The following is a 12,262-nucleotide window of genomic DNA, read 5'->3' as shown; positions in this document are numbered from 1 at the left end:
TCTACCTCTTCTAACGGATCGGCTGATGTAAAACCTTGTCCAAGTTTATCCATGTCATCCAACTCCTCAATAGACTCATACATATCGTTCTCGCTGGACCGATATTTTGCAAGACGTTTTTGTAACCACTCGGAACTAGGATCCATTTAAACATATCATACCTTGGAGCCGATTGCATTCAGTCGGCTTTAAAGACACGGGCACAAAACCATTCTTGGTCGCGCTGAGAAAATCAAACTCTGATAAGTCACGTCCCGTCAAGCAAGTAGCATTGGGATGTTGCCAATCCACCGATGCATCGGCCAAAGCAACACAGACCGAGTTATCCGCATGAATGACTTCCACTTCATCATCAACCCACTGAATCAAAAACTGGTGCATAGTGGACGGCACGCACTGGTTTGCATGAACCCAATCACGGCCTAGTATAACATTGTAGTTACCTTGCACCTCAGCGACAAAGAATGCAGTAGCCAAAGTTTTGCTTCCGACTGTAAGCTCCACATACATTACACCTTTGGCTTCAGTTTTCTCTTTGCCTTCAAACCCGTTGAGCACCATATTGGTCTTGATCAATTCTTCATCAGGCAAACCCAATTTCTTGAAGACCGAATAGGGCATAAGATTTACCACAGCACCACCATCAACAAGCATCCGAGTGAGCGGCGACCCATTGATATGACCTCTGAGATATAATGGTTTCAGATGCTTTACTGGTTCTTTTGGCTTCTCGAATATTGCATTTTTAGGACCAAAATCCAGCTGAGCAACTTCCCCTTCCTCATCTACAGCACGAAACTCAGCAGGTAAGTAATACACCATATTGATATCCATACCTTCATGAACCGGTGTAGATTCATAGTCCACCATATCAGCCTCTTCTTCAAGCGGATCGACCGATTCTGAAATCTGGTCGAGTGAAGGAGAAGTAAGAAGTGTTGCAGACGATGTAATAGCTGTCGCATCGTCCTCTTTGGATGGTGTAGGCACTTCTGTGATAGATGTAGAAGCTGATGTATCTTGTATTTGTTTTGGCCTCCACATTTGTTTTGCTGGAACCATGGGCCGAGTGTCATTGAACAACTTATCTCTTTGCTTCTCGGCCTCCTGTTCTGCCATCTCTTGACTCCTTAACCTCTGTAGTTTCCTCTTCTGTGTCTTTGTTAGCCCTGGAGGACACCACTTTGGCTGAGTGTATTTAGGATCTCTCGTTTTTACTCGGCTGGTGCTTGCTTCATGGTCATTAGCCGAGTGCTTTGGCTCGATAGAAAGTATCGGCTCAGTCGGATTGCTATGCACAATAGGCTGCTGTATGGCAAATGTTTCGGTGCCCAAGATAAGTGAGTCGACATCCATTTTCTCCTTGCCTTTTCCCGACTCAACTGCTGCAACACTCGGTGACTTAACACGCCATTCTTTCCGACTTTCCAGATGCATGAAATTTCCACTCGGGCGCACCTTTTTACTTGGATGGAATCCACTCGGATTGATGTCACTCGGATGGTATCCACTCGGATGGAACTCAGTCGGATGGAATCTACTTGGCCACATTTTCTCACTTGGATAGCTTCCACCAGGGTGCATTCTTACACTAGGATATTTTCCACTCGGTTGCATATTTTGACCAGCCGACTGATAGTCACCGATGTTCAGTCGACCATTATATGAGTAATCAAGTCGATTCCACACAGATTGCCTCCGCTCTTCTGAAAACTGCGCCCTTGGTCCACTCGGTTTCACATACTGACTGAACATATCATTCGATGGTGACCTTGGTCGCTTCAAGTGTGGTGGCCGGTTAGAGCTGGAACCAGCCGACTGATTAGCATATTTGGACAGCAACATATCAAAAGTTGGCTTGATCCGCTTGCGTTGTACTTTAGCTTCATTCCTCTTCCATTTGCCAACTTCTGGACTCTTGGGCTTGACAAATTTAACTCGAGTGTCCTGCTGCACCTGTGTTTGCCCCCCGAGTGTAGGATTCTTGATGGTGATCTTGATCACTTCCTTGCCATCGGGTTGCTTATCAAGCACAACATGTCTCCCCAAGACCTTGTCACCCTCCTTGTCTTTCCTGGGCTCACCAACAATGACATTAGCTTTATTAGCAGATTCGGCTACCTCCGGCCGAATGAGCAGCTTCTTCCCTTCTAAATCCATTGTGTTCATTGGATAGGGCTGTTTATCAACTTGCATCTCAGAAAAGTTCAATCGTCCATCATTAATGGCCGATTGTATCTGTCGTCGAAAAACATTGCAATCGTTAGTAGCATGAGAAAAAGAATTATGATATTTGCAATAAGCACGCCGTTTCAGCTCTTCAAACGGCGGTAAAGTATGAGATATTCTAATAATCTTAGCCTGCAGCAAAGTATCAAATATTCTATCACACTTAGCAATGTTAAAAGTAAACTTCATATCTTCATCACGATTCTTATGAATCGGTTTCAGATCATTGCAAGTAAAGGGTTTGGCCTTAGATGGCCAAACAAATTCAGTAGCAAAAACATCACCCTCATCGTCCGAGTGATCACTATCATATTCCACCATATTCATCTTTGGACGATCGGCTTTGTATCTATGCACTTCTTTGAGATCTTTGCTTCGGCTTTCCTGAGCCAAAGCCCTTTGTAAGACTTGGTTAATATTTAAGAACTCATAGCCTTCTAACTTTTCTCTAATGGGAGTTCTCAAACCACTCAGCACTAGGTCTGCCAAGTCTCTCTCAGTTATCACCAAACTAAAACATCGGTTTTTCGTTTCTCTGAATCTCTTGACGTAATCGGAGACCGATTCATCATGCTTCTGTTTAACCGATGTTAGATGTGACAACTTGAGCTCATTGTCGCCGCTGTAAAAGTGATCATGAAATTTCTGCTCTAGCTGCGACCAAACTCGAATGGAACCATGTGGTAAAGAAGAAAACCATGAAAATGCGGTACCAGTTAATGATAAAGGAAATAAACGCACTTTCAACTCATTTAGTGAACCTGCTTCACCTAATTGTGCTAAGTATTGACTAACATGCTCCCATGTGGTTTTTGTGCCCTCTCCATTGAACTTAACAAAATCTGGAATTTTATATCCTGGAGGGCACTGGATGGCATCAAAGTACTCGGGGTACGGCTTTTGGTAAATCCGATTCCGAGGTAACTCAACCCCAAAATTCTCTCGAAGCATCTTAGCCATCTCCTCTCTAAGATTAGCTAGACCATCATCCATACTGGACGATGAAGCTTGTGGCAGTGGCATAGGAGGAGTATGATTACTAGCTGTAGGTAGGAATTGTGGCAGGTATGTCGACCCATAATTTGCTAGTGGTCGAGTGGTTGTAGCTGTAGGTAAGGTTGGGTTCGGCGTTGCCACCGAACCTGGCATGCTCATAATAGGATTAATGGGTGCAGCCACAATCTGATTTGTTTGGGTAGGATAATAAGCCATCGGCACGGGAGGCGCCGATGCAATAGGTAAAGCCTGATTAGGGTTTTGCACACTAGCAGCTACACCATCATTACCACTAGTCGATTGAGATGTATTCTTCTGAGCATTAGTATTTTCTATGAAAGTTTGATAGACTAGATTGTTACCATCAGCAATACGACTTTCAATCTCAGCCCACTGCTCAGGAGAAAAGGTAGTACTCACAGAAGGTTTAACCTGCTCGGCTTGAAGAGGAGGGAACTTGATTTCTTCAATCGGAGTGATGTTGCCTTGGCGATCCTTCTTGAACTTTGCAAGGAACTCCTGCAAATCCTTCTCTTCGCGCGCCTTCTTGTACTCCTCATAGACTTGGCGATGATCAGCCGATATCTCATCAAGACTGGGCTTAATGATGTTATCGGCGTCTACCTCGGATGGCTTGGGAAGATCGGACATGGTGGATGATGATGATTGATCCTCTTCCCCAGCGGAGTCGCCAAAAAGTGTGTTGACACACGAACACGTCACGTGTACCCTCGACGCCGGGGGTGATGCACCGCAGCTCACGTCGAAGGAGACCCGACCGACAGCGCGATACGCAAGACAGTCGGCGGGTGCTTTTGCAGACCCGAAACCCCGCGCACCCGGGAGGGACCCCGTCAGGGATTGCGGCGGCTATGGGCTGCCCTAGGTCGATTCGCTCGCCCCTAGAGCCTCGGGATTCGCAGCTCTCAAACACGAAGAACAGCGAAGAACGAGAGAGAAAAACGGTGGAGAGATAAAACGTAGACAGGAAAAAGTAGTATATTGATTTGTTCGATTGTGTGTTGTTCAATCGGCCGTCACCCCCAACATATATAAGAGGCGGCTGGACTTCCCGTACAAGTAAAGGATTCATCTAGGCTTTCCTTACAAGAAAAATTACAACAATTCGCGTCCTAGAGTCCTAGTTCTATTTCAACTCGGATTCAGTCTGAATCTGGCCCAACTTCTGTCTTCCTCCTTGTGCAGGCCGCCGAGCCTCCATATGACCTCCGATCAAGATGGCCCAAATACCAAACTTGTGCGCCTCGACGATACGAACAACTCTCATGTTGATCACTTTTTCAAATAAGGCCATCTTGAATACTTTTCGAGGTCGTCTTTACCTTCCAGTCGGACTCGGTCTTGCGGTAGACTGAATTATCTGAGACTTGTAGTAAATTTGCAGGCCATATACTATCTCTGATGACGATGACTCCAAAACCAAAGTTTACCGTCTTGATGATACGCACAACTTCTGTATTGAACACTTCTTCATCCGAGATCATCTTGATAAACTTTTGGGCACATGTTCAGTTTCACTCGGATTTGAGCTCATCCACTCGGATATTAGAGTCTTTCACTCGGATGGTCCGACTGGACTTTTTCACTCGGATGACTATATTTTCACTCGGAAGACAATCTTTCACTCGGATGATGACCACATTTTCAGTCGGAAGACAATCTTTTACTCGATCGACCTTTTACTCGATCGGTAGGTTTTCACTCGACCTTTTACTCGATCGGTAGGTTTTCACTTGACCTTTTACTCGATCGGTGGGTTTTCACTTGACCTTTTACTCGATCGGTAGGTTTCACTCGACCGGTGAGTTTTCACTTGACCTTTTACTCGATCGGTAGGTTTTCACTCGACCTTTTATTCGATCGGTAGGTTCTCACTTGACCTTTTACTCGATCGGTAGGTTTTCACTCGACCTTTTATTCGATCGGTAGGTTCTCACTTGACCTTTTACTCGATCGGTAGGTTTTCACTCGACCTTTTACTCGATCGGTAGGTTCTCACTTGACCTTTTACTCGATCGGTAGGTTTTCACTCGACCGGTGAGTTTTCACTCGACCAAAAACATAGCCTGAACTTGATTTATCTCCCCAAGTCTCATATGACCTCGGATTGAGACGAATTATATATGAAAATCGATCGGCTCGACGAGACGAAACTTTCTCGTGTTGAAGTTTTTTCAATTGAAGGCCGTCTTGAGGGCTGAATTGCTCACGCATTGCATCAGACACTCATCAACATGTGTCTGATGTCAAGCGTAATATTTTGGTCTCTGGCCTGTCCAGACCGTATTGACTATAAATTTTGCATATGAACTCGGATTGAGATGATTTATATATGAGAATCAATTGTCTTGACGAGACGAAGACAATTCCTTTAGAGCACTCCTTCATCTGAGTTCATATTGAGGGCGTAATCGGCCGAAAAGCACTCAGAACATTAAATTTTGTCACTCGGAGTATAGCTTCGGCCACTGAGATGAGGTCGAATGGCGATAGCCTAAACATCAAAGTTGTTCCACTCGACGATACGAAACTTTCTCATGCTGAAAACCCTTTCACTCTGTATATTGCCAAAATCAGTTGTCAACAGTTCCTTTGTATGGAACCTGTAATCAACAACAGTTCTTCTCCTGGTGACATATGGATCTGACAATCTCCACTGCTTGAGCCCTGCATCCTTCCTTAGCTTCATATTCTCAGCCACTGGATGAGCATCATTGTGGTCTAGAATCTTGGGCTTGAGCTTCCTTAAGATCTGCCCTTATTCATCTTCCTCGGCAGCAATATCAGGCATTAGGGCATTGTTCTTCTCAGCTGCTGGTATACTCCTGGTATTCCTCTTTGGTGCAATCTTGGGCTTGGGGGCAGCTTTGGGTGCTTCTTTGGGCTTTGATGTTGCATCCCCTGACTTCATAGCATCACCCATCAGCTTTTGTGCCTTGGGTGCTGGTTCAGCAACCTCTTCTTCTTCTTCCATCATGGAAGGTTGACCAAAAACTCTGGCCATGGTCTTCTTGACCCTTTCCTTCCTTTTCTTTCCTTCTGCAGCTGGCACTTTGGGATCAGGCTTTTCAGGTACTTGAGTGGAGACTCTGGCTTTGGACATTGGTTGTCTACCTGTAGGCCTTTTGATCTTCATGCCTGGCTTTACTGCAGTTGAGCTGTACTCCTTCTTGAGCACTACCTTCTTGGAAGTAGCCTCATCTTCAGCTGCCACATAGTCCTCATCCTCTGAGTCTGAGATTCTCTTCCTTCTTGCTCTTGTGGCTGCTTTGGGCAAATTGCTAGGAGTACTTCTGCTGCCTTCATCTGAGCTGCTAGAGGGACTAGTGCCCTCACTCATGTGAATCTGCTCTTCTTCCCTGTTCTGACTGTCACTTTGGTCTCACATGCTGCAAATCACTGACTGCTGACCCTGTGAATAGTTATAGATGAGGTAGAGTGGATGAGCATCAAAAAATATAGAGATTTTTGCAAAAGAATGATTCAAAAAACTTAGTTTTAGTTTCCACAGAAAGCATTTTGGATCTACCGATTTTCAAACTCGGTGATACCGAAGCAGTTTTGGAACCTAAACTAGTGTACTCGGTCAGACCGAGTCACAGTTCGGTGGCACCGTGACTGCTAGGGTTTCACAAAGTTCTAAAATCGGTCACACCAATTTGTAATTCTCGATCAGACCGAGACTTACTAGTGCAATGGCGTTAGCCAAATCGGTGGGACCGAGTTTTTCAACTCGGTGGGTCCGAGATGGTTTTGGCGGAAACCTAACCCTAAATTTTCGAATCACATATATTCTAAGGATTGTATTGACTGGATAGGAGCGTTTCAATCGTGGCAAGATGCATTATGAACACAATGTGCTGAGAATCAGACGAGGAAAGCACTGTGATCGAGTTCATACCCTAGTTCGGCGGTGAACTCGCTACGGCGGCAACGGCGGAGAAGAATTCCGTTGACGGCGGCGGAGACCAGCGACACGAGGCGGCTGGCGACAAAGTCGATGATCCGTAGACCTAGTAGGCAGAGCGAGCTATGAGTGGGCGAGGAGTTTCGGAGAAAGTTTTTCCAAAATTTGCCCGTGAGTATATATAGCCCGACACTGTCGGTGTGACCGAGTTGAACACCTCGGTGGCACCGAGATGCATAACTCTTGACAGTTACAGCAACTCGGTGAGACCAAAAAGTTCGAATCAGTTGCACCGAGATTGAAAACCTAGATCGACTTAGTGATCTCGGTATGACCCAAATGGAGGAATCGGTCAGACCGAAAATCACAAAGAAGTTTTGGAAGTTTAAGTCTATGACAAATCGGGGACTCCGAGTGCTCCTCACACAGAGTGGTTCGAATCTGACTTGATCAAATTTTGTGATGCAACATGAATAGAGTTTGAGACGAGAAAAGCATAGATAGCTAGAGAAGGTTCTTAGGCATTCTTGTCCATCCACTTGGCCAAAGAAAAAGAAGCCAATCAATCAAAACAACAAGTGGATGTCCTTGAATGAGTAAAATATGCTTCCAACATGCTCACACGATAAAATGACAAATGAAATATGTGGCAAAGCATGCACAACCAATTCTAGCATCTATCAAACAATTGGCGATGACTAGGTCATCAATATATGAGTATATTGACTTAGGAGTCAAATGAGAACATTTGATCATAGGTCATACTCATCGTTTAAGCTCAAGTGGGGTTACCACTTTTACATAAAGCATTTATGTGTTCACATTATTAGAGTTTCTTTGACTCAATTCTTAGAGTTAAGCTCCCCCTAGATGTGAGATCCCCCCTTAGAGGGATAAACTAACCTTGGGTTTTGTCGATGATGACTTCATGTAGGTGTTGAAGATTTGGATGCTCAATGTTGATGTAGATCTTTTGGAGCAATCCTTTGGAGTGAGTTGCACTTTCAATACCTACATGGGTTAGTCCCACAAGGAACAAACAAGAATATCCATAGACATAGAGTGATGCACACACAAAATGATGTCCATGAAAACATTAGGTTACCTTGTCCCTTGCCTTACCAACATGAGGGTTTGTGACTCCTTGAACTAGTGCAAGATATGGAAGTTGGTCGCACTTGTCCTTGCCATAGTGATATGAGTAAAGAATGTTGGCGGAGTCACCCTCAAGAACTCTCTAGTTCTTCTTCTTCGGGATCCACATCATCTTAATGGGAATCCTTGGTGTAGTAGTTGTGCTTGATGAAGTAGAACTTGACGTAGTCTTGGGAACCCACTTGACCAAGGCCTTAAGTGCTTCTCCAAATGCATCAATCTCCTCTTGAAGCTTGTCCTTGCCTTTATTCTTGTGGTCTTGTGGTGGAAGATCATCTTGTGCTTGTGTTCCCTTGAAGGAAGTAGGATCATACTTCTCTTGTTGAGGAACAAACTTTCTCTTGGGGTATTGATCTTCTTCCCACTCAACTCCATTGGCATTGAACTTTCGTTCAAAACCAACACCTTGATTCTTCCGATGCCTTCCTTGCTTGCGTACAAGTTCCTCGAATTGCTTACTCCCGGCAAGGCTCTTGTATACACCTTTCTCTATAATTCCCTTCAATAAGCTATTTTCTTGCTCAAGTGTAACTTGGCTAAGAGAATCATTAGTGGAATCAAGAGAACTACTAGAAGCAACAATATTGGATTTAGAATTGTTATTGCTACTGCTAGAGGAAGAATCTTTCTTGTTCTTGTTACTAGATTTGATTTGAGGCATGTAAGTAGATAAGAGTAAACGCTTGGCAATGTAAGAAGAACTTTTCTTACGGAGATCATCATTGATTGCTTTTAAAAACTCATGCTCTTGCTCAAGATTAAGCTTTTCAAAGCGTAACTTCTCATGAGCCCTTAAAAGTTCTCGATGATCTTCGAAGATAGTTTCATGAGCTAACTTAAGAGTGTTTAGTTCTTTAGTTAGACGCTCAATCTTCTCCTTATCATTGTCATTCGTTTTATCTTGATTAGCATGATTAATTGACGTTTCATCATAGTATTCATCACTAGAGTTGTCAATAAGTAAATCATCATCACCTAACAAGTCATCTTCATCACTATTGAAATCAACATACTCGGGATGAGTTACCTTAGGACCTTTGGCCATGAAGCATCTTCCAATTCCTTCATTTGGTGATTCAAATATGTCGTAGGAGTTGGTTGACACAAGTGCTAGACCGGCAACAACTTCATCTTGAGTATGTTCAGAGTCGGGGTGATAGCTTCTCTCGGAGTGATGTTCAGAGTCGGAACCGGATACCCATTCACCAACATGAGCTTGATGTCTTCATTTTGTGTAGCTCTTTGATGATTTGTCCTTCCTTTCCGAATCATTGCTTCTCCGTGAGGACCTTCGTTCATAACGATCATCTCTACTCCTTCTCTCTCTTGGTGGTGATTCTTCTCTTCTACTTCTTCTTTTGGGAGAATCTTCTCTTCTTTTGTAGGGTGTCGTACACTCATTGGAATAGTGTCCGGGTCTCCCACAATTGTAGCAATTGCGCTCTCGACTAGAAGATCTTTTGTCATTGTAGGACCTTGACTTAGAGCTTCTTTCTTTGCTTCTACTTTTGTAGAATTTGTTGAAATTCTTCACCATTAAGCTCAATTCTTCATTGAAGGTCTGTTTCTCACTTGATGATGTAGGAGCTTCACATGAGGCTTTGTAAGCACCACTTGACTTGTTGTGAAGTTCCTCTTTATCCTTGAGTGACATCTCATGAGCAACAATTCTACCAATGACCTCCGTTGGCTTGAGATTCTTGTAATTGGGCATCATTTAAATCAATGTGCACACGGTATCATACTTTCCATCCAATTCTCTTAGGATTTTCTTGATGATGAATCTGTTAGTCATCTCTTCACTTCCTAAGCCGGCAATCTCATTTGTGATAAGAGCAAGCCTAGAGTACATTTCAGCAACACCTTCACCATTCTTCATTTTGAACTTGTCAAGCTGACTTTGGAGCACATCCAACTTGGATTCCTTGACGGAGTCAGTACCTTCATGCATATCAATCAAAGTGTCCCAAATTTCCTTTGCATTCTCAAGATAGCTGATTTTGTTGAATTCTTCAAGGCATAAACCATTGAAGAGGATATCACAAGCTTGAGCGTTGTATTGCAGCATCTTCAATTCTTCCGCACTAGCTTCACGGTTTGGTTCTCTCCCATCAATGAATTCACCTTGCCAGCCAATAGAAACAATATCCCAAACGGCGGGGTTATGTCTGAGAATATGCATTTTCATCTTATGCTTCCAACTAGCAAAATTAGTGCCATCAAAGTAAGGACCTCTACGGTGATAATTTCCCTCGCTAGACGGCATACTCTCCTAGGTTGTGAAACCAAGGCTATGACCACCAAAAGCTATGGAAATCAAAGCAAATGGAGACCAAATCTCTGATACCACTTGTAGGACCTTGAAGTATATCTAGAGGGGGGTGATTAGACTACTTGACCAATTGAAAAACTTAACCTTTTCCCAATTTTAGGCTTTGGCAGATTTTAGCTATGTTTGAACAAGTCAAGCAATCATCACACAATTCAAGCAAGCATGCAAAGAGTATATAGGCAGCGGAAATTAAAGCATGCAACTTGCAAGAAAGTAAAGGGAAGGGTTTGGAGAATTCAAACGCAATTGGAGACACGGATGTTTTTGTCGTGGTTCCGATAGGTGGTGCTATCGTACATCCACGTTGATGGAGACTTCAACCCACGAAGGGTAACGGTTGCGCGAGTCCACGGAGGGCTCCACCCACGAAGGGTCCACGAAGAAGCAACCTTATCTATCCCACCATGGCCGTCGCCCACGAAGGACTTGCCTCACTAGCGGTAGATCTTCACGAAGTAGGCGATCTCCTTGCCCTTACAAACTCCTTGGTTCAACTCCACAATCTTGTCGGAGGCTCCCAAGTGACACCTAGCCAATCTAGGAGACACCACTCTCCAAGAAGTAACAAATGGTGCATTGATGATGAACTCCTTGCTCTTGTGCTTCAAATGATAGTCTCCCCAACACTCAACTCTCTCTCATAGGATTTGGATCTGGTGGAAAGAAGATTTGAGTGGAAAGCAACATGGGGAAGGCTAGAGATCAAGATTCATATGGTAGGAATGAAATATCTTGGCCTCAACACATGAGTAGGTGGTTCTCTCTCAGAACTGGTAAGTTGAAAGTGTAGGTTTGTTCCGATGGCTCTCTCCATGAATGAAGAGGAGGTGGAGGGGTATATATAGCCTCCACACAAAATCTAATCGTTACACACAATTTACCAAACTCGGTGGGACCGAATCATCAAACTCGGTCGGACCGATTTAGTAAACCTAGTGACCGTTAGGATTTTCGGTGGGACTGACATGCAACTCGGTAGGACCGATATAGTTAGGGTTAGGGCATAACATAATCTTGGTGAGACAGATTACACAGACTCGGTGAGACCAACTTTGGTAATTAGCTAACCAGAGAGTTGGTCAGGTAAACTCGGTGGGACCGATTCGCTCTTTTCGGTGAGACCGAACTGTTACGAAAGGGAAACAGAGAGTTTACATTGCAATCTCGGTGGGACCGATCGCTCACTTCGGTTAGACCGAAACGTTACGAAGGGAAATAGAGAGATTACAATCCCATCTCGGTGAGACTGAGATCCCTATCGGTGAGACCGATTTGCCTAGGGTTTGTGGCCGTGGCTAAGACATTTGAACTCGGTGGCGTCGGATAGAAAGAATCGGTGGGGCCGAGTTTGACTTTAGGTTTAGGTCATATGAGGATGTGAGAAAGTAGTTGAGGGTATTTGGAGATATCACTAGGCACATGAAGCAAGAGACTCATTAAGCAACACCTCATCCCTCCTTGATAGTATTGGCTTTTCCTATAGACTCAATGTGATCTTGGATCACTAAAATGTAAAATGTAGAGTCTTGAGCTTTTGAGCTTGAGCCAATCCTTTGTCCTTGATATTTTGAGGGATCCACTTTCATCATCCATGACATGCCATTCATTGAGCTTTCCTGAAA

This window comes from Triticum aestivum, chromosome 7B (assembly GCF_018294505.1).
Source record: "Triticum aestivum cultivar Chinese Spring chromosome 7B, IWGSC CS RefSeq v2.1, whole genome shotgun sequence".
Classification (NCBI taxonomy): domain Eukaryota; kingdom Viridiplantae; phylum Streptophyta; class Magnoliopsida; order Poales; family Poaceae; genus Triticum; species Triticum aestivum.
This window is presented reverse-complemented; position numbering follows the sequence as displayed.